The sequence below is a fragment of the Asterias amurensis genome, chromosome 16 (assembly GCF_032118995.1).
Source record: "Asterias amurensis chromosome 16, ASM3211899v1".
In the NCBI taxonomy this organism is placed as follows: domain Eukaryota; kingdom Metazoa; phylum Echinodermata; class Asteroidea; order Forcipulatida; family Asteriidae; genus Asterias; species Asterias amurensis.
Genome location: NC_092663.1, coordinates 12,108,152 through 12,129,975, shown reverse-complemented (window position 1 = coordinate 12,129,975; position 21,824 = coordinate 12,108,152). Strand labels below are relative to the sequence as shown.

The following is a 21,824-nucleotide window of genomic DNA, read 5'->3' as shown; positions in this document are numbered from 1 at the left end:
GCTATGCGTGAGATTCCCTGGGTGAGATTAGCTGAATCTGCAAATTTGCGCTCTGTTTGTACGACAGCTCAAGTTGATGATTCTGATAAACTGCGTGCAATCCGAAGATTGTGCAAACATTGTAGATTGCGTTTTAGTACACACGAGCGCGATTTGGCAATGCATTGTCGTTAATTTTTTTTTACCCGGTCTGGCCCCAATGCGTGAGAAAATAGTTGCTGTGCGTGTGAGCTACGTGAGACAGAGCCCAAATGCGTGAGTCTCACGCCTAATGCGTGAGACTTGGTAGGTCTGCCTCTATAGACTGCTTGCACTCAGCAACTCATTGTTGTTCCAAAAAGGTCGACCACCTCCAAGAGTGTGTACATACATGTACATTGAACATGATTATCATAGAGTAAGCATTAACTATGCAGCACAGTGTACATTACAATGCAGAAGTTGAACTGACAAATATTTACATTGTGTGCGTTACAATGTAATGTACACGATGTTAACATGCATGGTGCACTACTGTATGTAATTTACATAGTGCCCCATGCAAACAGCACAAAATGCATGAAGGCGAGGAGTGTCCATTTTTCTCTGTCAAATTACCAAAAAGGGTTGCAATACAAAAACCTGTAATGTTGCATTTAAATGTAGTTTGCCCTTAAAGTCACTGGACACTATTGGTAATTGTCAAAGACCAGTCTTCTCACTTGGTGTATCTCAACACATGCATGAAATAACAAACCTGTGAAAATTTGAGCTGAACTGGTCAACGAAGTTGCAAGATAATAGTGAAAGAAAAAACACCCTTGTCACACGAAGTTGTGTGCTGTCAGATGCTTGATTTTGAGACCTCAAATTCTAAATCTGAGGTTTTAAAATCAAATTTGTTGAAAATTACTTCTTTCTCGAAAACTACGTCACTTTAGAGGGAGCCGTTTCTCACAATGTTTCAACTATCAACAGCTCTCCATGTCTCGTTAATACCAAGTAAGGTTTTATGCTAATAATTATTTTGAGTAATTACCAATAGTGTCCGCTGCCTTTAACTATACAGAACCCAATTTAAACTTTGACGAGAATCATTGATGACAATGGTCACAAACTACATTTGATGTACAAAACCTAGCATCTCAAATTTTAGGAGGTACAAAGTCCTTATGACAGCATTTTCATCTTTTCAGCCATTCCATTGTGACTCGCGTGACAATCTCACTGGTTTTTCAACTTTTGAAAGATCTATACTCTAAAATATAACACATGGCTCTCATGTAACTCAATTTATATAAACTTAGTAAAGAGCCCTATAATAAAAAATAAAAAAGGAAAACAAATTGTGTAGGTATCATGTTTTTATAGGAGTTCCAAAAATGTGACTCGCGTGACTGCCAAAAAATGAAAGGTGTTGCATCCCTGTATACCATTGCCCAGTCGTGAGAACTCAGAGGAACTTTTTAGTTCCGGATCACTTTTTTTTAAAGTACAACAGAAGCACTATATTTTACAATAAAAAGTATAAAATAAAAAGTTTAAAAAAAAATTGAAAATTTGTTAAATGCAACGTGACTCGCGTGACAGAAGTTTGTGACTCGCGTGACAAGTGAGAAAATATACAATAACTAAACAGGATACTGCATAACAAGAACAATTTATTTCATTCAGAACACTCAGAACTTGAAATTGAATCTTTTCATCAAAGGAAGAAACACCTGAAGCAACATTTAAAGGAAAAATTATCTAAACAGGCTTTGACTTAAACATGGCAATGTTGGGGTGGTTCTGAAAAGAATTGGTGGTTTAACAACACTGTCTGGTCGAAACGTTGAGTTGTTAAACCACCAGTTCTTTTCAGAACCACTCAAACTCATAGAGAGAACCCTTACTAGAACTTATTATATTGTTTAGTGATTTGGGAAAGGACTTTTTTCTCACTGCGCTTGGCAGAGTAGGTTGATAAGAAACCACAAATTTTTGTGTCAAGTTCTAACGGTATTAGACTGTGTTAGGCTGAGTACATGTAAATCTGTTAAGTAATTTCTTTATTGATGCCCCCCTCCAAATCTAACTTAAGAATACTGTCTTAAAATACCCAGTTTCATCAAATATTTTTGTTTGTTCTTGTTTTAAGTTTATCATTCCTTGTATTATTTAAATAATGCATGTAAATTATTCAGATGTGAGCACATTGTACAGTGCAGTATGCAGTGTACACATGGTACATGTAGTTCAACATGATCTGCTGACAGTGTGCCAAGTTATAATTGTACACTGTAATAATTCCTTGTTCTAGTAACAAAAATTTATAACTTCAGGCGCATAGTAGTATGTTCCAGTGGGCTGGGGGTGCTTTTGTAACATTCCATAGACATCATCCCCAGAATACTTTGGTAGCTTTTGCTAACCACGTGCATTAAGTGCATTTGCTGTGACTCGCGTGACAAACTCGAGGGTGTTTTTTTTTTTTTAAGTAGAAGGCCTAGGTAAAAAAAACAAATTAATTCTTGAAAGACCCTTTGAAAAGACCACTATTATGAGAGAGAAGAAAAAAAATGTTGAGGGTCTATAATAGAAAAAATGCTATAATCATTTTTTTTGTGACTCGCATGACAGTAAAACGAGGGTAAAAATTAACTCCCATTTTTCAAAAGTTAATAGTTCAAAAAGGCATCTTTAATTTTGGCTGTCCTTACTAATGACTCTTTGTTGTTTATACATAATGATTAAATCTGAACACCTATTGTTTCATGATTTTTTTTTTCAAAACCTGAATTTCAAGGATTTTTCAGACTTTTGTGTACACTTTTTACCCTTTACTCCCAAGGCTGTCACAAAAATAATAAAGAATATTTTTATAAAGTCTTTTTAGAAGAAGAAGCACTAGGTGTTCTTGTTTCAAAATAAATGTAAAAACTTCACTGATAACCATTTTAAATTTTTTACTATGAAGCGCAAATACCACGGAATGGCTGTTTTGATAAACCCCAGAGTAGTTTTTTTCAAGGCACTTCTGAGGGACAGTATCCCAGGCATGTACATGTATGCTTTGTTTTTGAAAGGGCAAGTGCACCAAGGCCTTTTCACTTGGTAAAGGGCACCCTATGCTTTTTATGAGGAAATTGTAAAGTCTACTGGAGCATTTCAGGGGCATGACGGCATTGACCAGGGGTTGCCTCTGTGAAGTATCAGGCCAGGTATCATCAGCACTAGAGAAGCAATTAAAAAGCAAAGTACAATTTCTTTATGATCTAAAGAGAGAAGAAAACCCCAGCTTACTTTCCTCATTAGGCAGAGATATAAAAAGAGGTCTAAAATCTATATTTGGTTTGCGGTAACACCATGTGTGTATCTACTTGCCAGGTAGAGTTTGTTCTTAGAGAACTGTCTTGCTTTATTCTACTGCCGTGGAGTAGATGTTCTGGGGTTCGGGAGACTTCTCAGTTCTGAAAAGAACTGTCCTGCTTTTTAACTATTACCCGGGCGGATGGTATAGAAAATAGGCTGGGACTACTACTTTAGCTAATAGGATCTTAATTAACTGTACTATCGCGGAGTCAGTTCTTAAATTGGTCTCAATGTTTCGACTAGCATGCTCTAGTCATTGTCAGGAGACTGAAGAGGTAAGAGAAGAGAGGGCTTTTTTTCTTAGTCTAAAATACTCATCTCTGACACACATACCACATGTAGCTTCAGTATACTTTCAAAGAAAATTGAACACCTCTAATGGAACTAATGTTCTACATTCACTCTTTAAGTCCGCAGAGGAAAAGGATGACTCATATACACGTACATGTACATGTACTTAAGAGGTGTACCCTAAGGCCAAACAAAGAAAAAACATGTTTAGCGTCCTGTCTTTTTTTTTAATTAAGAATTTTATTATAATAATAATAATAATAATAATAATAATAATAATAATAATAATAATAATAATAACAATAACAATAACAGGTATTTAGAAACGCTCCCCATAGAAAACTATATCACAGCGTTTACAAAAACTGAAAATAAATGCACAATAAAACAACAAAAACTTATCGAAAAAGCTACATACACAATGTTTGAAAAGCATGAGAACAAATAAAAAGCTTAAACAGGGAAGAGATGTGTTTTCAGAAGTTTTTTGAATTGGTCAGTGAATTTAGCGGCTTTAATGAAAGAAGGGATGTTGTTCCATTCTGTGGATGCAGTTACAGTGAATGTGCGATCGCCAGATTTGCTACGGGTCCTAGGAATGGTAAGCAAAAATGGGTCTTGAGAAGAGCGAAGATTAGGGCGAGATGGGTTATGAAAAGTAAAGCACTCCTTGATATATAATGGCGTCTGATCATGGAAGGCTTTAAAAACAAACAAAATGGCCGCCTGACACATTTTTAATGATAACAAAGTTTCTACACTATGAAATTGCCACTGTCGTAGTGCTTTTCAATGAGGAATTTATTCTTCTTCTAAATCGTTTAAAATAATGAACCGCAAAAAAAAATGTCAATTTATAAGGATGTAAATTCTAATGTGCAGGGAAAACATTGCCAACCAGCAATTGTTTATTTTTTTCTCTTTGAATGAGATCGTTTAAATGTATCCTTTTTTTATGAAAAAAAGGTACGCGGCCTCTAAAAGGAAGCAGGCGGAAACGATAAACATGTTTTATTGTTTATTTGGCCTAACACACCTGCACTGGGGCCCTGGAGAAGGGCAGACAGCATAAACATCAAACGGCTCATTTTCTCATGAATCAATTAGATAATTTGTGCTTATTAGTCGTCTGCACGAAACATAGGCACTCAAAGCAAGTAATTTGAAGACAATCACTTTACAGTTTAAAGGCATTGGACACTAATGGTAATTACCCAAAATAATTGTGAGCATAAAAAATTACTTGGTAACGGGCAATGGAAAGCTATTGATAGTATAAAAACTTGTGAGAAACGGCTCACTCTGAAGTAAGGGGTAATTTCTCACTCAAATTATAAAATAATTTCAGCTGAAGCCCTGTATTATGCATCTGAAAGCACACAAAGTAATGCAACAAGGGTGTTTTTTCATTTTTTGTTTTCATTATTCTCTTGCAAATTTGATGACCAATTGAGCTCAAATGTTCACAGGTTTGTTATTTTATATACAAATAATGTTGGAACACCAAGTGAGAATACTGGTCTTTGACAATTACCTATTAAACGTGTCCAGTGCCTTTAATTTAAAGACAGCGGACACTAATGGCAATTGTCAAAGACCAGTCTTCTTACTTGATGTACATGTATCTCAACAATATGCATAAAATAACAAACCTGTGAAAATTTGAGCTCAATCGGTCATCGAAGTTGGGGGATAATAATGAAAGAAAAAACACCCTTGTCACACGAAGTTGTGTGATTTCAGATGCTTGATTTCGAGACCACAAATTCTAAATCTGAGGTCTCAAAATCAAATTCATTGAAAATCACCATTTTCCTCAAAAACTACGTCACTTCAAAGGGAGCCATTTCTCATAATGTTTTATACTATCAACCTCTCCCTGTTACTCGTAACCAATTAAGTTTGTATGCTAATAATTATTTTGAGTAATTACCAATAGTGTTCACTGCCTTTAATTTAACAGTCTAGTGCAGGTTTTCTCATAATTCCAACTGGGAACTGGTAACCTATTGGGGACAAGGTTTTTTCTGTGCTTATCAAATTGGCACACTTACACTATGTAGATAGCGACTCTGTGGAATTGGGCCAGTCTATATATTCATACCACATGACCATGAATGTTAAACCTTGACATTTTGGCTGCCAAAAGAACCCAGACATACAGGACAGTTTAAACAGAGATATGTACAGGAAGGCTGCCATCGTGGCCATGACATTCTATTGTAGAAAGGCTGAAATTCTGAGACCAGCTGTACCCCAAATAATGTACATGTACAGTGTTTTCAGTGGTCCGCTGATGGCCAAATGAAAGTTTAAAGCCATTGGACACTTTCGGTACAGAAAAAGAAAAAGAAAAAAAAAGTTCACAGATTTACAAATAACTTACAGGGTTTACAGATGGTAATGGTGAAAGACTTCTCTTGAAATATTATTCCCTGAAATGCTTTACTTTTTGAGAAAACATTAAAACAATATCAATTCTCAATATCGAGCATTACGGATTTATCAAGGTTGTAGCTAGGGCAAATTGGATGCCGGCTAATTTTGTCGAGAGCATAGTCGAGAGGGTGGGTGTACATGTAGGGGCAGCGTAGCGCCTCACAACCTGGCTTCTTTGGAAGCTGAAGATTTTTAGGTTTTGTTTAAGCTTTGATGGGTTCCCCAGGCTCTCTCTTGCCTATTTGTGCCTTGACATAGCCATTGTCAAAGGAAAAAACATGTCCAGGGAGCCATAGAAAATAAATACTTTTTAAGTTTTAAAGTAAAATGTTAGGGTAAAATAAATAAAATTAATATTCTGTTTACGATTTAAATCCCATCTCAAAATAGGGTAGGTAGACTACTAGGCAGAATTTTTGAGTGTTGAATTTATCAATTGAAAAGCTTGCAGTTGCATATATTCATCAGAAGGCAATGCAGAGTGGAGAGACAAGTTCAGAAACACAGGATGACGGGACACATGTCCGATCACTGCCGCAAAATCTAGACTATTCCATTTCAAAAAGGAGCACATTAGTAAAATAGAAAAGCCATGTTTCACTGAGTTGTATTCATTGGCAATTTCTCAACGAAGTGCATTCAATAAACTCAAAAATTGATTCTTGTCTTTTCCTTTTTTTTTTTTCCAACAAGTATTAATAGACAGGAAAATCATCTAAATAACATTCTCAATAAAAATTTAATGCAACTTCGACGACTCCACCAACATGGTCCGCCCATCAGAATAATTTGTTTTCAACCGCCCGCCGGGCGAGTCAACCAAAATTCTTGATCGCCCGCAGGTTTTTTTCACTAGCCTGCTGCATGTATGGTACCAAAAAAAATGAAACTAAAAAAAAATATTAAAAAAAACACGGAAGTGAAGTCCCTAAAATTGGACGACTTTATCTCTTAATTTATGCCCTAAATTATCAACAACCATTTGAATGAACTTGTTGTTTGAGAATTGTTTGTTTTGAACATGTTCTGATCTCCGTTTGCAACAAAATCTTCGTGAATCAACGATCGGTCAACAACACACATTGAGATATAATTCAATGAACTTTGGCCCGCAACGCCCTCTGTTGGCAGAAGTTGTCCATGTTACTAGAACTCCTCCAAGGCTGTGCATTGTGCATACAGTCTGCAGGCGTGATGCACAACGTTCGCCAATTCTTTACTCCGTTCGTGAGCGTGTGTTGTGAAGAAGGCTAGCCAAGAAGATCATGAATATGGATTTATTAACAGCCATCAATGGCCAATCACAGCGTGCGGAATCTTGGTTAAGATGGACTTCGGACTGTGTGTGTTATGTGCTGTGCATGCTGCATGAACCAGTGGGCGACCGTTTGAGTATTACCATGTGGTTTTGTGCATCATGGATACTACACGCACGCCGGAGATTGTGCGTGCTTTTTTTAGTACTCCATGAACTTGCAGCATTCAAGCGGCTTATTTTTAAGCAACAATCACGGAGAACATCGCGGTTTTGGAGAGAAAATTGTTTTGATTGTTTTTACAGAAATAAAATACACACCTTATTAGGAGTTTTACAGGATTGTTTTCTTTATTTTTCACTTATTTCAATGGCATTTAAAACAGTTTCACATAAATTTATGTCGGTCGGAGTTTGATATTTTTTGTTGGATCCCGGTCGGCAAAAGCTGGGGCCGGTGATAGCCGACCGGCTCCGACCGTGGTAGCTACAACCTTGGGATTTATTTTAAACACATGTCATGACACGGCGAAACGTGCGGAAACAAGGTTGAGTTTTCCCGTTATTTTCTCCCGACGCCGATGATCGCTTGAGCCTAAATTTTCACAGGTCTGTTATTTTATAGAAATTGTGATACACGAAGTGTGGGCCTTGGACAATACTACATGTATTTACCGAAAGTGTCCAATGGCTTTAAGGGCCAAGGACTAGTCAAAACTCTGATAGTCCAGCTGGCTAGCCTCCATGGTTGAACATTACAAATCTTCATACTATTGCTTTATGTTCTCCCTTAATAACAGTGGCCCGCTGGCCAAATGCCAGTTAAAAGGGCCAAGGACCAGTCCCAATTCTTGATAGTCCAGCTGGCTAGCTTGACATTACAATGTTCATATTGCTTCAGTGTTTTCCCTTACAAGTGGCTTGTTTATCATTACCAATGTTCATATTGCTTAAGTGTTTTCCATTACCAGTGGTCCACTGGCCAAATGGCAGTTAAAACAGCCGAGAACCAGTCATAATTCTGTCAAACTAGTCCAGCTTGCTAGTTTATTATTTAACATTCAGTATGAATGTTCATACTGCTTCACACTACAAGTCGTGTTCAAAGGGAACTATCAAACTTAAACTAGTGAACACTGAAGCTGGTAGACTAGTGAAATGACACGCAAAGGCCTGATTCCTCAAGGAGGCAACGAAGGTGATTGCCTCCATGCCTTGGTGCCCTTGAAATGCTACAGTAGAAATTGACAATTTCTTCATTTGGTGCCCTTTACAAGGAGAAAATGCCTTGGTGCCCTTGCCCTTTCAAAAATGAAGCATCAAGGGCAAAAACACTGTACTGTATAGGATTACCAAAATATTGTGATTGTTTACTATTATTAGTGAACTTTACAAATACTACATGTAGGCTTTAAAAAGAACATTTCCATTTAGTTTCATATGCTACGTAAAGTTGTAGAATAAGTCAATATCGGCGATTCAAAATACAGCTCCCTCTACAGTTTGGCCACAGGATGTCAATTTTGCAGTGTATCATGGAAAAAACAAGGTTGGTAAGTTTTAGGTCATCGCGCAGCGACCGCAGAACAACCCCGATTGTTTACAATGATTCTCTGTGGTGTGCATGTCGGTATTCCGTGGCAAGACGATACAGGAAACTACAGTTTGTGATCAATGTTTCCTTTACAAAGCAGCAAGGTCGAATTTCTCTGACTGTGAACTGCGTTTACACTCAATCCAGACAGGTGGATTGAGATTCTGCATTTTTATTACAACCACGTATCAAGATCTTGTGTCGTGTTTACTCTCAGTGCTCATCAAGGGCCGATCTTCCTTTTTTTTCTTTTTCACAGCAACCACTAAAAAAAAGCACTAGCAAAAGCCCTGTCGTTTGTAGCAAAACCGGGAATGACCACATTGGATTGCCGTGTCCGAGCCGCCTTTGCCTTTACACTTGTTTTCAGAATCCAGATTAAAGGCACAACAGCCGATTCCACAAAACTTTACTATCAACCTCTCCCCATTACGTGTTACCAAGAAAGGTTTAATGCTAATAATTATTTTGAGTAATTACCAATAGTGTCCACTGCCTTTAACTGTTGGCATTACGCCCACATCATCCATAAGAGTCTAGGAATAATATTCAACATGGAAAACACATGAAAGGGGCCATTGTAGTACCAGATATTACTCCAATCCAAATCTCCAATGACTTTTTCAAGCCTCCAAAGAAAAAGGGTAGCACTCCTTTTTTAACCGAGTTGAGCAGTTTAAAGTCACCCATAGGTCTTATTCACCATCCAGTGTGTACCATGAGACATTGCATGGTCATTCCCTGCCAGGGTCAATCAACAAGAGTTTATCAAATCTGCTCCATAAGAAGGGTCACTTCCAAAGACCTTTTGTAAGAGGATTCCAAGTTCTTTAATTTCAAAGTTAAAGGCCTGGTAAAAGAAAATAATACAAAAACAAGACAAACAAAAGCAGCATTATGCCTTAAAGTACATGGAACGGTAATCACTCTTCATATTAATGGTCATAAAAACTTACTTGGGTAGAACTAAAGCAGCTTTTGACAGTACAGTGTATTGCTGGGTCGCCGCAGCGTGATGTTTTGTACACAAAAATATACATGAAAAATCAATGTTTCTTTTACTCTTTATGTGACTTGGGTGTCTTTCTCAATGGTTCACACAATTTCTGTGAGAGGACAGCATGGCATAACAATGTATAGAACCATGACCCTAAATACTTACTACTTAATGGAAATTTAAGTCTGAAAACCGAGCAGACAATACATGTAGGTGAGTTATGTGCGATAGACGCAGAAACTGCACGGCTAAAATTTGTTGTACTGGCAAGGTTTTTTGACAAAATTTCAGTATTCACTTTCTGTTTAGTTTCAAATTATGTTATAAAATATTCTATATAAATTTTGTAAAACTATCCTGCAAGGAAAAGTGTATAAATCATTGAGGAAGACACTTAATTCACATGAAAAGCGAAAAAGACAACGATTTTGCCACCCCATTTTGCAGCAACCCAGCCACAGGCAGCATGCAGCACTCTTGGATTTGTCTATAGTCTGCGATATTTAAACTTAAGTGGTAACTTGTGATCAAGCATGTCATTGTACATGACAATATTCAAATCTAACAGGCAAACAGCTTATTTGATGCAGAGCAGGCTTTAAAATAACCCATCGGCCGGCACCCGCAGCAAAGTTGCAATACAAATGTAAATTTTCCTCATAGAAGTGCCCCTTTACCAGAGGGAAATTGCAGTGCCCCTTCAAGAGCAAAAAATCAAGGCCAGGCAGCGCGACACAGTAGAAGGGTAAGTTACAGAGTGAGTAAGCCACATCAGAAGTGATTACTGTAAGATATTGGAACTGACAGCAGAGCTATTTACATAATGTAGGCCAGGGTGTTAGAAACGAGGGTAAGGCCAGGGTTCAGATGGATCCTTCCCCCTACCATCTTGAGGTACACAGGAGATGGATCCTTCCCCCTACCCTCTTGAGGTACACAGGAGATGGATCCTTCCCCCTACCCTCTTGAGGTACACAGGAGATGGATCCTTCCCCCTACCCTCTTGAGGTACACAGGAGATGGATCCTTCCCCCTACCCTCTTGAGGTACACAGGAGATGGATCCTTCCCCCTACCCTCTTGAGGTACACAGGGGTTGCATGGTCATCCCTCTACACCAAAAACTGATTGGTCATTGATTTTAATTGAAATGCATGCCTCGAATTAACCTACGACACTCACAGCAATAGACTGATCCATTAGGCTCCGCCCCATTGCATATTGCCCAATTACAACGCAACGAAGGTCTGACAAATAAGTCCGACGTGCGTGCACGTATGCTTGGCGCGCGCGGCAGAGTTGTGCAGAAAGGCGAAGTTCAAAACCTGGAATTGTACAATGTAGTTGACATGTGAAGTACGAGCAAAATTCTGCTGCTTTTAAAAATATCTTTTGGGTTTGTTTTCTTCTTCAAAATCTAGACTTTGATGTCATTACTGTATCTCCATCAGTTTCAGGGAGCGTGCACAAGCTACAATGCAGATTTTACTAAACACTAGGATCGGGTTCAATGCGTCTATGGATACGTAACTCGTCCTAAGTCCTAAGATTAACCCTAAGCTAGGAAGAGTTTGGTGAAAAGGACGGCTGGACGTGAGTTGACATACATTTGTACAATACATGTGTAAGAGCAATTTCAAGGCATTTTTGTGGATCATTATATTCTACTTTTAAAATATCTTTCTAACCAATATGCATTTCATAACAGACGTTTTCAAACCCTCTTCATAGACCAACTCGCCTGATCCAAGGCAACACATGTCCCTTTAACGAGTGCGGAGGAGAGCGATCACACTCTAGTACTCCTCATAACCAAGGTCTGTCAGTGCATGCTTTTAAAATCAGTATTCCCTCAGCATAGCTTCAAGGCATCAATACGCAGTAAATGTCACAGCATCAATCATTAGAAACAATGCCTCCACACTGTCAAAGTCACTCAAAACTGGCTGCATGTTCAGTTTTCAAGTTAGGACCCAACAAAATCTGAAGCTCCGCCGGGTATAAAAAAATAGACACATCATGTAAAAGCACAGTGCCAGAGCAATAAAGTCTCCCCTTGCTCCATTTGTCATCACGGTCACTGACCAAATTCAAGTTCATTTTAGTGGAGCCCATCTATGTGATTGGACCACGCTTTCTTGTACTGTGGGACAGCCAGGAGCCTCTACTGGGAGCAGTTTAGTTCCCTGCAATCAATAAAATTGCAGACATACAACTCTCGGACCGTTTGTTTGTTCGGGGCCCTAAATGATACAAACGCTTCGAATTTCAGTCTCCGATTGTTTGACACTGTGTGTCTTCTGTAAACATAATGGTTTTTTAATGGGTACAAAAGATTTGTGAATTAACCCCCCCCCCCTCCGTTTCCACGACGAACAAGTAGGAACATATACTATATGGAACATTACAGTATAATATTGCACATTTTGTAGATGATGTACTTGAGTGCAGTATGTACAAACCAGTGTCATTATTCTCTTGCAAGTTCGACGACCAATTGAGCCAAACATTTTCACAGATCTTTGTTATTTTATGCATGTTGAGATACACCAAGTGAGAATACTTGTCTTTCACAATTGTACCAACTGTCTCCAGTGCCTTTAAAAGTATTACCCTACCTTTAAAGACCTGCTTGAACGAAAATGTCAAGTCGTGAACTTTGCTGAATTCCACTTAAAATGTTTTCGATGAATAAGGAAATCGAGTCATATACGATTATAAATAGGTTTCAATTGTGTAAAAAAACAATCATTTTGTATGCCCTTGTCCAGAGCTTTTCTGCGAGATTTGCGAAAAGCTCCGTTACGTAATCACTCTCAAAATGTCATAAGTCGATAAAGCCGCTTTGTTGCAGCGTGGATGTATAACAAAGCAAACTCCCACAAATGACGTCAGCGACATTGTCCTTTGACGCCCGCTCTCAACGGCAGAAGTGTTTTTAGTTTTTCAAAAAACCTTTAGGTAGGGGCCTGATTTTTTAATCGATAATTACGAAAAGTTCAGAAGTGTACACATATCAAAATTACATTAAAAAATGGTGAACAAGTGCATTATAAACAAGTAAAAATACCATTTCTATTGAAAACATTCCGCTCAGGTAGCTGTTTAAAACTATATCACATCATCAACTGAATGTCACAGAGAAGCACCGTCTCTAATTCAAGTTGAACATTTTTGACCCCATTTTTTAAATGCACGATATTGCCCTTAGTCTGAAGCACACATCATCCTCAAGTAATATGGATCCTCAACAAGGGTCAAGAGGTTCCCTGATTTCTTACAATTTTCTCTTACCAAGGAGAAAATGCCTTGGTGCCCTTGCCCTTTCAAAAATGACGCATACACGCCTGCAAAGGGATTCCTTTTCCATTAACAGTGCATCAACAGCTGCATTGCTTCTCACCAAGTAAGTTTTTATGGTGATTATTTTTGAGCTAGTTACTCAAGCATGACCATACCTTTAAAGGATTTCGGTACTTTTCAAAATGTCCACAGATTTACATTTAACTTACAGGGTTTGAAGATAATGATAGTGAAAAACATCCCTTCAAATATTACTAACTGTGGTTCTTAAGTTTTTGCAAAATGAAAACAAGTCACAAAATAATTTTCGCCTCAGTACGAAGAAAATTATTTTAGCATGTAAAATCCCATTAACCAGTTATTATTATACCATAATCATAGCATATGACTGGTTTTAGTTTTTACATGCTAAAAGTAAGACGAAAATTATTTGCTTTTTTACTCATTCCTCAAAAACTACAGCACCAAAGTAAAATTTCAAGGGAAACTTTCTACTATCATAATCTTCAAACTGTGTAAGTTTAATGTAAATCTGTGGACATTGTGTTTTGTGTTAATAAAAAGTACAGACCCTTTAAAACCATTGCCCAATTTCATAATGTAGCTGCTATAGCACAAAAAGCATACAACCTGATAGCATAATCATGCTTACGAGAATCAGGTTACCAACCAAAGTACCATCATACATGTACTTTCTGTGGCTGGTATCCTGCTTATTTTTGCTAAGCAGAATTGTTTCAAGCAGTATTTTCTGCTTTCAAGGCGCTAGCTCTATGAAATAGACCGATCCATTAAGCTCCGCCCCATTGCGTACATGTATTGACCAATCACAACGCAACGAAGGTCCGACAAATCAGGTCCGACATGCGTGCCCATATGCTTGGCGTGCGTGGCAGAGTTGTGCAGAAAGGCATTGGAGAGGTTCACTTGTTCTTGCTCACACGTGCGTCGGGGGCGGAGCCTTATAGATCGGTCTGTTAGCCCCATATCACATCATAAACTGAATGTCACATGTAAGCACCGTCTCCAGAGTCCAATTCAAGTTGAACATTTTTAACCCCATTTTTTAAGATGCAAGATACGATCGTTATCTGAAGCACACATCATCCAAGATCCTCTCCAAGTGTCAAGAGGATCCAGAGAGGAATCCGCCGTGATGGAGGAATGAAGGAGTTTGAGGTTAATCTGTCCTGATGTGAGTTTGATCAGCTGACGTTTGATTAGATGAAGACAGGGATTTAATTACACTTTGAAGCAGCAGGGGGAATGTTTTAATGTTGTCTCCTCCAGACCTGAGAGCAGGGAGGGAGGAGTTGGTGGATGGATCTGGGTGTCCACCAAGGCTAAGTGACTCCAGTTAATTTGGTAACTGAGGAATAAGACACTTTAAAGGCTACCGTGTGCTGTATTTTCTTTTCAACAAAAGTTGTCACTGAAAATGCTGTGCATGTTCTATTGTATTAGTGTATTGAACCCTTGCACGCGCGTCACACGCAGCGACTGTGCCACGCTCACCATGTTGGTGGGCAAGTTAGGTTTACGTGTATTAACGCCGCTTCGCCTAAAATGCACACTAACACTGCACAACGCACAGCATAGAGTTGTATATAAAAACGCAGTGAAAATGCCCACCAGTATGGCGCATTCAAGGTTTTTCTGATGATGTCAGGTGAAATGGGTCAACCAAGGACACCTCTTAATAAATTATCACTGTAGCTTGCAAGCCTGATGTAGGAAACAGCTCCCTCTGAACGTAGTTTTCGAGAAAGAAGTAATTTTCCACAAATTTGATTTTGAGACCTAAAAATTTGATTTTGAGGTCTCGAAATCAAGCATCTGGAAGCACACAACTTCGTGTGACAAGGGTGTTTTTTATTTCATTATTATCTCACAACTTCGACGACCGATTGAGCTCAAATTTTCACAGGTTTGTTATTTTATGCATGCATATTTTGAGATACATGTATACCAAGTGAGAAGACTGGTCTTTGACAATTACCAAACGTGTCCAGTTTTCTTTTAATAAAGTGAACTTATTATCACTGCAGCTTGCAAGCCTGAGGAAACCTGTAAACTACATGTACTATCATGAACTACATGTAGGGCACATGCTAGATGAACCAGAAACACAGGGGGTTAACCCCTACTCTTCCAGGATTTGGAAGTGTTCTTGCTTTCGTTACTGAGCACTAACAGTCCAAGTTCCATGTGTACAGGGATTTAATATAGACCCTTCCCATGAAATATGTAAATTGCACGTAGCGCGTGCGCACTAACGTTTTGGTTGGCAAAATGAGGGAATATCGCGCTGTTTTGTACACGGCTAATGGGGGCGTGACGCAGACGCGAGCACAACTCTATGGCGTTTGCCAACCAACAGGGTCTGTACGCATGCGTGGAAGTAATTAGCATATTTCATGGCAAGGGTCCATTACACTTTGGAGCAGCAGGGGGAATGTTTTAATGTTGCCTCTTCTAGAAAAGGGGAGAAGGGAGGGAGGAGTTGGTGGACTGATCTGGGTGTCCGCCAGGGCTAAGTGACTCCAGTTAATTTGGTAACTTGTACCATAGTGCACTTTACAGGATAACAGTACGCTGTACGTTGTATGTTCTATTCAACACAAGTTGTCAAGTATAATTTAGGGCAGAAATAAAGCGATAAAACCATCCAAAAACAAAATTTTGCAAGCCGTTTTGTACTGCCGGCTAGTTGAAAAACCTGAATGGGATCCAACATTTTAGTTGACTCGATTGAAAACAAAAGTTGTACTGAGCCAATGTGTCACATTTACTGAACCACAAATCCTGCCTTATAAAGCATAAAATGTACTTTGAACATTGACCATTTGTCACATGTCAGGCATGTCGTCATGACTTACACTGGATGCTCATTCACATTACCACAAAACTGTTTGAAGTAATAAATGCTATCTTTTCATGAATGAAGAAGTCTGAAAATTTTTGATGTTGGAGGGGGGGGGGGGGGGACACACACATTTTTGCTTAGTGAGTTGCAGACATCCGGTGTATATTTCTTCTGTCAGATCAACTTATGGTATGTTAAGTTTGACAGATGTCAGAGATACAAGCGGTGGAATTTGAAGCATCTGACAAGTTCAAACCATTCATTTGTACAGCAGCGACACTTCACAGTGCCTCATGTGACAAGGGCATTTTTGTGGGCTTGGGACTCTGAATTCTTAATGCAGTTGTCAAAACATGTGAAGTTGGCACTCCATAATCAGCTGTGAAAGTATTCCTGCTGGTTGTTTTAAAGGGATGCATCGGCATCGGCTGTTGATTGGTCACGATGATCTTACATGTTGCCCCATTTTGGGAGTCCATGAGTCGATTTCACAAAGAGTTAGAACTCGTCTTATCTCGAGTTAGGACGAGTCTAACTTAGGATTAATCTTAAGGTCTGCATGCTACAGTGCAGGGTTGGGACTCGTCCTAAGTCCTAAGATTAGTCTGAAGTAAGGAATAGTTTTGTGAAATCAACGGCATGTCCCAGCCAATATACAGTGTAAGCCTGGACGACTAGTGCGACTAGTTTTGAAGTCGCAACTACGTACTTACCGTATTTTCCTGCGGATAAGACGCGTCTTATCTGACTTTTTAGACCCCAAAAACATCGATGCGTCTTATCTTTCGGTGCGCCTTGTCTGCTGACGATTGATTTTTTTTTTTTTTATGATCACTGCGTGAAATAAAAAATACCTTCATGTCCAATTCAAATCAACGATCTTTGTGTGAAGAATCCTTACTCAATAATGCGGTCGAACAAGGCTATTCAGACACTGAGACCGTATTTTCGTTCGAACAATGCCGCAATCCCCCAGACGGTCCAATTATTCCAACAATGCTGCAACATGTTTATTCCCCATGACCGTGCTTTCATTCCATAATGCCGCAATGCGTCTAGCTTTCGGAACAGACGTCGGCGGCGTACAAACGTTTTTCTGTGTGGCCGGGTATTCGTTCCGAAAACGATTGACAGTCAATAACTTCATACAAACGTCATTCACCCAACCGCTTTTGTGTGGTAAACTTTGAGGGTTTTTATTGTAGAGAACAACGATCTCTGAAGTGTGCTTTAGGCTGAATATTTATTGCCTCCTTTTAGACGTTTGCTTTTAAAAATTATTATGGGAACGTAGCATTATCTTACTAGGATATGATTTGTATTTGTTTGTAGTGCCAAATAAAATAATACAACACTAGCCCAAAAAAAATAGGGAAGAAACCACATTTTATTTTATTGAATTATTTTATTGCTTCAAAACTTCGGGTAGGAACGGTTGTTAAAATCATGGTTGCCCTTGCATGAAACTTGCCTGTAAAATCAACGATGTCCTAGTTCAGACTCGAAAATCTCTCAAAATGACACAGAAAATTAGCCCCAAAGCGCAACTGTTCCGAGGTCTGTAAATTTAATCACGCAACACAAAAGCAGATATCACGCCTATAGTCGTTGTTACTGTGCGTGTGACAATAAATACAAGAAACATTGAACGCTAGAGGGAGTTTTGGAACAATGTAATTGCGTGAGGTTAAACGCCCTCTATTGGTAAAAATTACGCGAACCAGCAATAAACGCATTGAGACAAGACTCGACGTGTCTTTCTCCGCTAGATCCAGTGATACACTGAACGTGCAGTGACATAGATGCCCAAATAGTCACTGCTCTCAAGTCCGCAATGGAATTTGACTGCGTATCTATACGTTCAGGCTATGTCTGAGCATGGTCTGAGCATGCTTGCGCTTGGGATCCGCACAGTCACGTGGGAATTTTGGCGCATTTCCAGGCAGCGCAAATGCGAGGGCGTAGCGCAACCCGTCGGCGAACATCGCTCAATACGGTGCCCACATTGTCTCCAACATCTGTTGTGCAATCTCGAGATTGAGCAGCGCAATCCACAGTGTACATGTGCATATCAGTGTGCATGCAGCGACATCCCGGCCTTACGATACATTACTACAAACACACGATACGTCCGTCTGTCGTTGCAATGTATCTGTATCAGCAAAGATCCTCGTTGTGGGACGTCGGATGTCCAGGGAGGCATTGTGTTCATGTTGCAAATAAAATTAACTTCAGACGGTGCGTGGACCATGGTTTCTCCCCGCTGATTGGGCCGAACTTTATGTTTTTAACAATATACAATGTACAGCGTTGGCTGATTGGATAAAGGTCGGTATACGTAGGTTCTCAAAGGCAACAAATTACGTCTTTGTGTCAATGTACCGACACCGGATGGCGCCAGGTGTTCTTTTGTGTGCGGTTAAACGTGCGCCTTGTGCGGCGGTGCGCCTTGTCTGCTGACGTTTGAATTTTTTTTGGACATTTTAGCGTCCTGCGCCTTGTCCGCCGAGCGTCTTATCCGCAGGAAAATACGGTATGTACTTACAACTGTATGTATTAGTTTTTTACATGTAGTCGAGTCGCGACTACCATTTTTCAATCACTCGGTTAGTCATGTCGCTTTGATGACTACATCAATTGTACGAGTACTGCAATACAGGGAACCTGACAAAGTAATGCGTGACATATTTAGGTTGACCAACAGTGCAACCCCGTGTCCAGATACAAAAGCATCAGTGACTGCAAATTGTGATCGAGCCGCACTTCTCAGAACGCTTCCCCTTTTAAGAATTACAGCCAGGCTCCTTCTACATCATCAACTCAACATGAGTATTGCGGTACAGGGAACCTGACAAAGTATGCCTGTGATTTTTTTTCCACAGAACTCGGGAAAGTACCGAGTATACAGTGCTAACACACATCGGTGTATATATGGCTAAAAACAAAAAATGAATATAATATGCGTGACATATTAAAGGTTAACCCACAGTGCAACTATGAGGTGCCCGATACAAAAGCAATAGTGACTGCTAATCGTGTTCGAACTGCACTTCTCCAAACGCCTCCGCCCTCCTGTTGATCAAGAAAACATCGTGAGAAACAGCTCCCTCTGAAGTAACGTAGTTTTGGAAAAAGAAGTAATTTTCCATGAATTTGATTTCAAGACCTCAGAATTGGATTTTGAGGTCTCGAAATAATTAATAATAATAATAATAATAATTGTGGCTTCTTATATAGCGCACATGTCCGTCACTCAGTGACGCTCCTGGCGCTGTAACACAGTATTTCCTGCAAGATGTGGGACTGTTTTTGAATTATGAGACCTAATTCTTATAGCACCATGTAATGTTTTACAAGGTGCTGTGGCGCAATTTGCTGCCGATCAAGCATCTGAAAGCACAAAACTTCGTGTGACAAGGTTGTTTTTTATTTCATTCATATCTCGTAACTTTGACGACCAATTGAGCTCAAATTTTCACAGGTTTGTTATTTTATGCATATGTTGAGATACACCAAGTGGGAAGACTGGTCTTTGACAACTACCAATAGTGTCCAGTGTCTTTAAAAAAACACAACATTTTTTATAGGGGCTGTATCGTCATAATCAAAGCAGGGCGCAGTTTCATGGCTCTGCTTACCGCCGAATTCTGCGCTTACGATCACGATTCCCCGCTTCTGTGCAAGCGCCAAATTTCTGCCCTAGCCTTGTAAGCGTTGAATGCCTAGTAACATGGAGTACGCACGCGCAGAAGCCCAAATTCGCCACTAACCAGTGAAATACGCTTGCCGTAAGCACAGAATTCCCTGCTTCCGTAAGCGCCAATTCCGTGCTTACAGTAAGCAAAGCCATGAAATTGGGCCCAGGTCTTTGGCTCTTCATGGATTTTACTAACCCATTGTTCCGCACAGGTGCCTTGGATCACATTATGGGAGGAATTGGCCAAATGACATGCCTTGTACAGTACATGATGCAGTACACTTGTACTGTACAAATACTTCAGGATTGGGGTACTTTTTCAAAATGTCCACAGATTTACATTTAACTTACAGGCTTTGAAGATAATGATAGTGGAAAGCTTCCCTTCAAATATCACTAACTGAGGTTGTATAGTTTTTGAGAAATAAGTAAAACAAGTCACAAAATAATTTTAGTCTCAGGAAGACCAAAATTATTTCAGCATGAAAAATCCCATTGACCAGTTATGATATTAGACCAAAACAATAACATAACTCGTTAATACGTTTTTTCATGCTAAAACTGAGACGGAAATTATTTGTTCAACCTGTGTAAGTTTAATGTAAATCTTTGGACATTGTGTTTTGTGTTAAAAAAAAGTACATAGACCCTTTAATGCCATTCCGGTGCAACGCCTACTATAGGCTGCTTCCAAGTACTACAGGATTGAATTTCAACCAGTCTCCAAAATCAATAACTTCTTGATGCATCTTAAATGGCGATGTTATGTAGAAGTGACTGACTCAAATAATCTTGACTGCACACTACCGGCAGATTTCTGTTTTGAAAATCATAAATAAATTTGATCTCTGCTTTGCCCCGACCTGGCCTCGGTGCCCCCTTAACTACTCGTCGTAGATTGTAGATCTTCTGATATTCTAATGGAAGTGTCCTTTACTTCGTGAAAAGAATGGCGATGTTACAGAAGTGCCTGACTCAAATAATCTTACGAGGCCGACTCCTGCATGGAAAATAAACAAAACCAGAGTTCTCTGTTTTTTTCCCGACCTGGCCTTGGTGCCCCTTAACTACTCGTCGTAGATCTTCTGATATTCTAATGGAAGTGTCCTTTACTTCTCGAAAAGAATGGCAATGTTATAGAAGTGCCTGACTCAAATAATCTTGACTGTCATTAGTGAGGCAGACTTCTGCATGGAAAATAAACAAAACCAGGATTCTCTGTTTTCCCCCGACCTGGCCTTGGTGCCCCTTTAACTACTCATCGCAGACATACTGAATTCTAATCAAAGTGTCCTTTACTTCTCGTAAAGTGGTACGGCCCTTCGGGAGTAAAAAGAAACGAGGGCCTGTTTGGGAGAATATGAGCACAGCCAGGCTCCACTCAAGTACACAACGTTACACTGCATGAATACCAATCGCAGCACAAGTTTCTACATCATCAGACTGTGTGTAACCATGACTGAGACTGGAAGTGGTTTCCACTTCTGAACCCAAACGCTCCCCAAAGAGCTTTGATTAGCGGCGGCAAATTTATTATGGACAAATTCTGTGGGGACACAAGTGCAGTTTGGATTTAAGTCAGCCCCCCCCCCCAGCCCCAGCTGTTGCGGTTACAGTAGACATTCCGCGGTTGGTTCAAGTTCACGAAGAATGAAGAGCCACAGACAGGGCGGGCTTCTACCTTTTGTGCAACATTGGGTCATTATTACCAATGCAAGTTTGCACAGACACTCAAGTTTGGACAATGTTTCAGTGCAATTACCTTTTTATCTTGTATAATTATATTTTTATCGTTGGCAGGGGGTCTGGTTTTACACATCTTTCGATGACAGTTTTTATCCTTTTGTTTTAACCTTGACAGCCACCGTACAACTTGTAACGTTTGTGATTGTCTAAAGATTTAAAAAAAAAATAAAAAATAAAAAATAAATAAAAAAACAGACGAGTTGAAAAAACTACTCTTCGGATGTGTTTCCACTTTACTGTCACATTATCCAGGGGTGTATGCTTTGTTTTTGAAAGGACACCCTTAGTAAAGGGCACCCTATGA

The 21,824-nt window shown here is 39.5% G+C and overlaps 1 protein-coding gene across 6 annotated transcripts in view; it reads right to left on the bottom strand.

The window, feature by feature from the left end:
• Nucleotides 1-21,824, bottom strand: part of LOC139948602 (tyrosine-protein phosphatase non-receptor type 4-like) — a 98,063-nt gene that overhangs the window by 50,453 nt on the left and 25,786 nt on the right. The gene's annotated exons all lie outside the window — the stretch shown is intronic.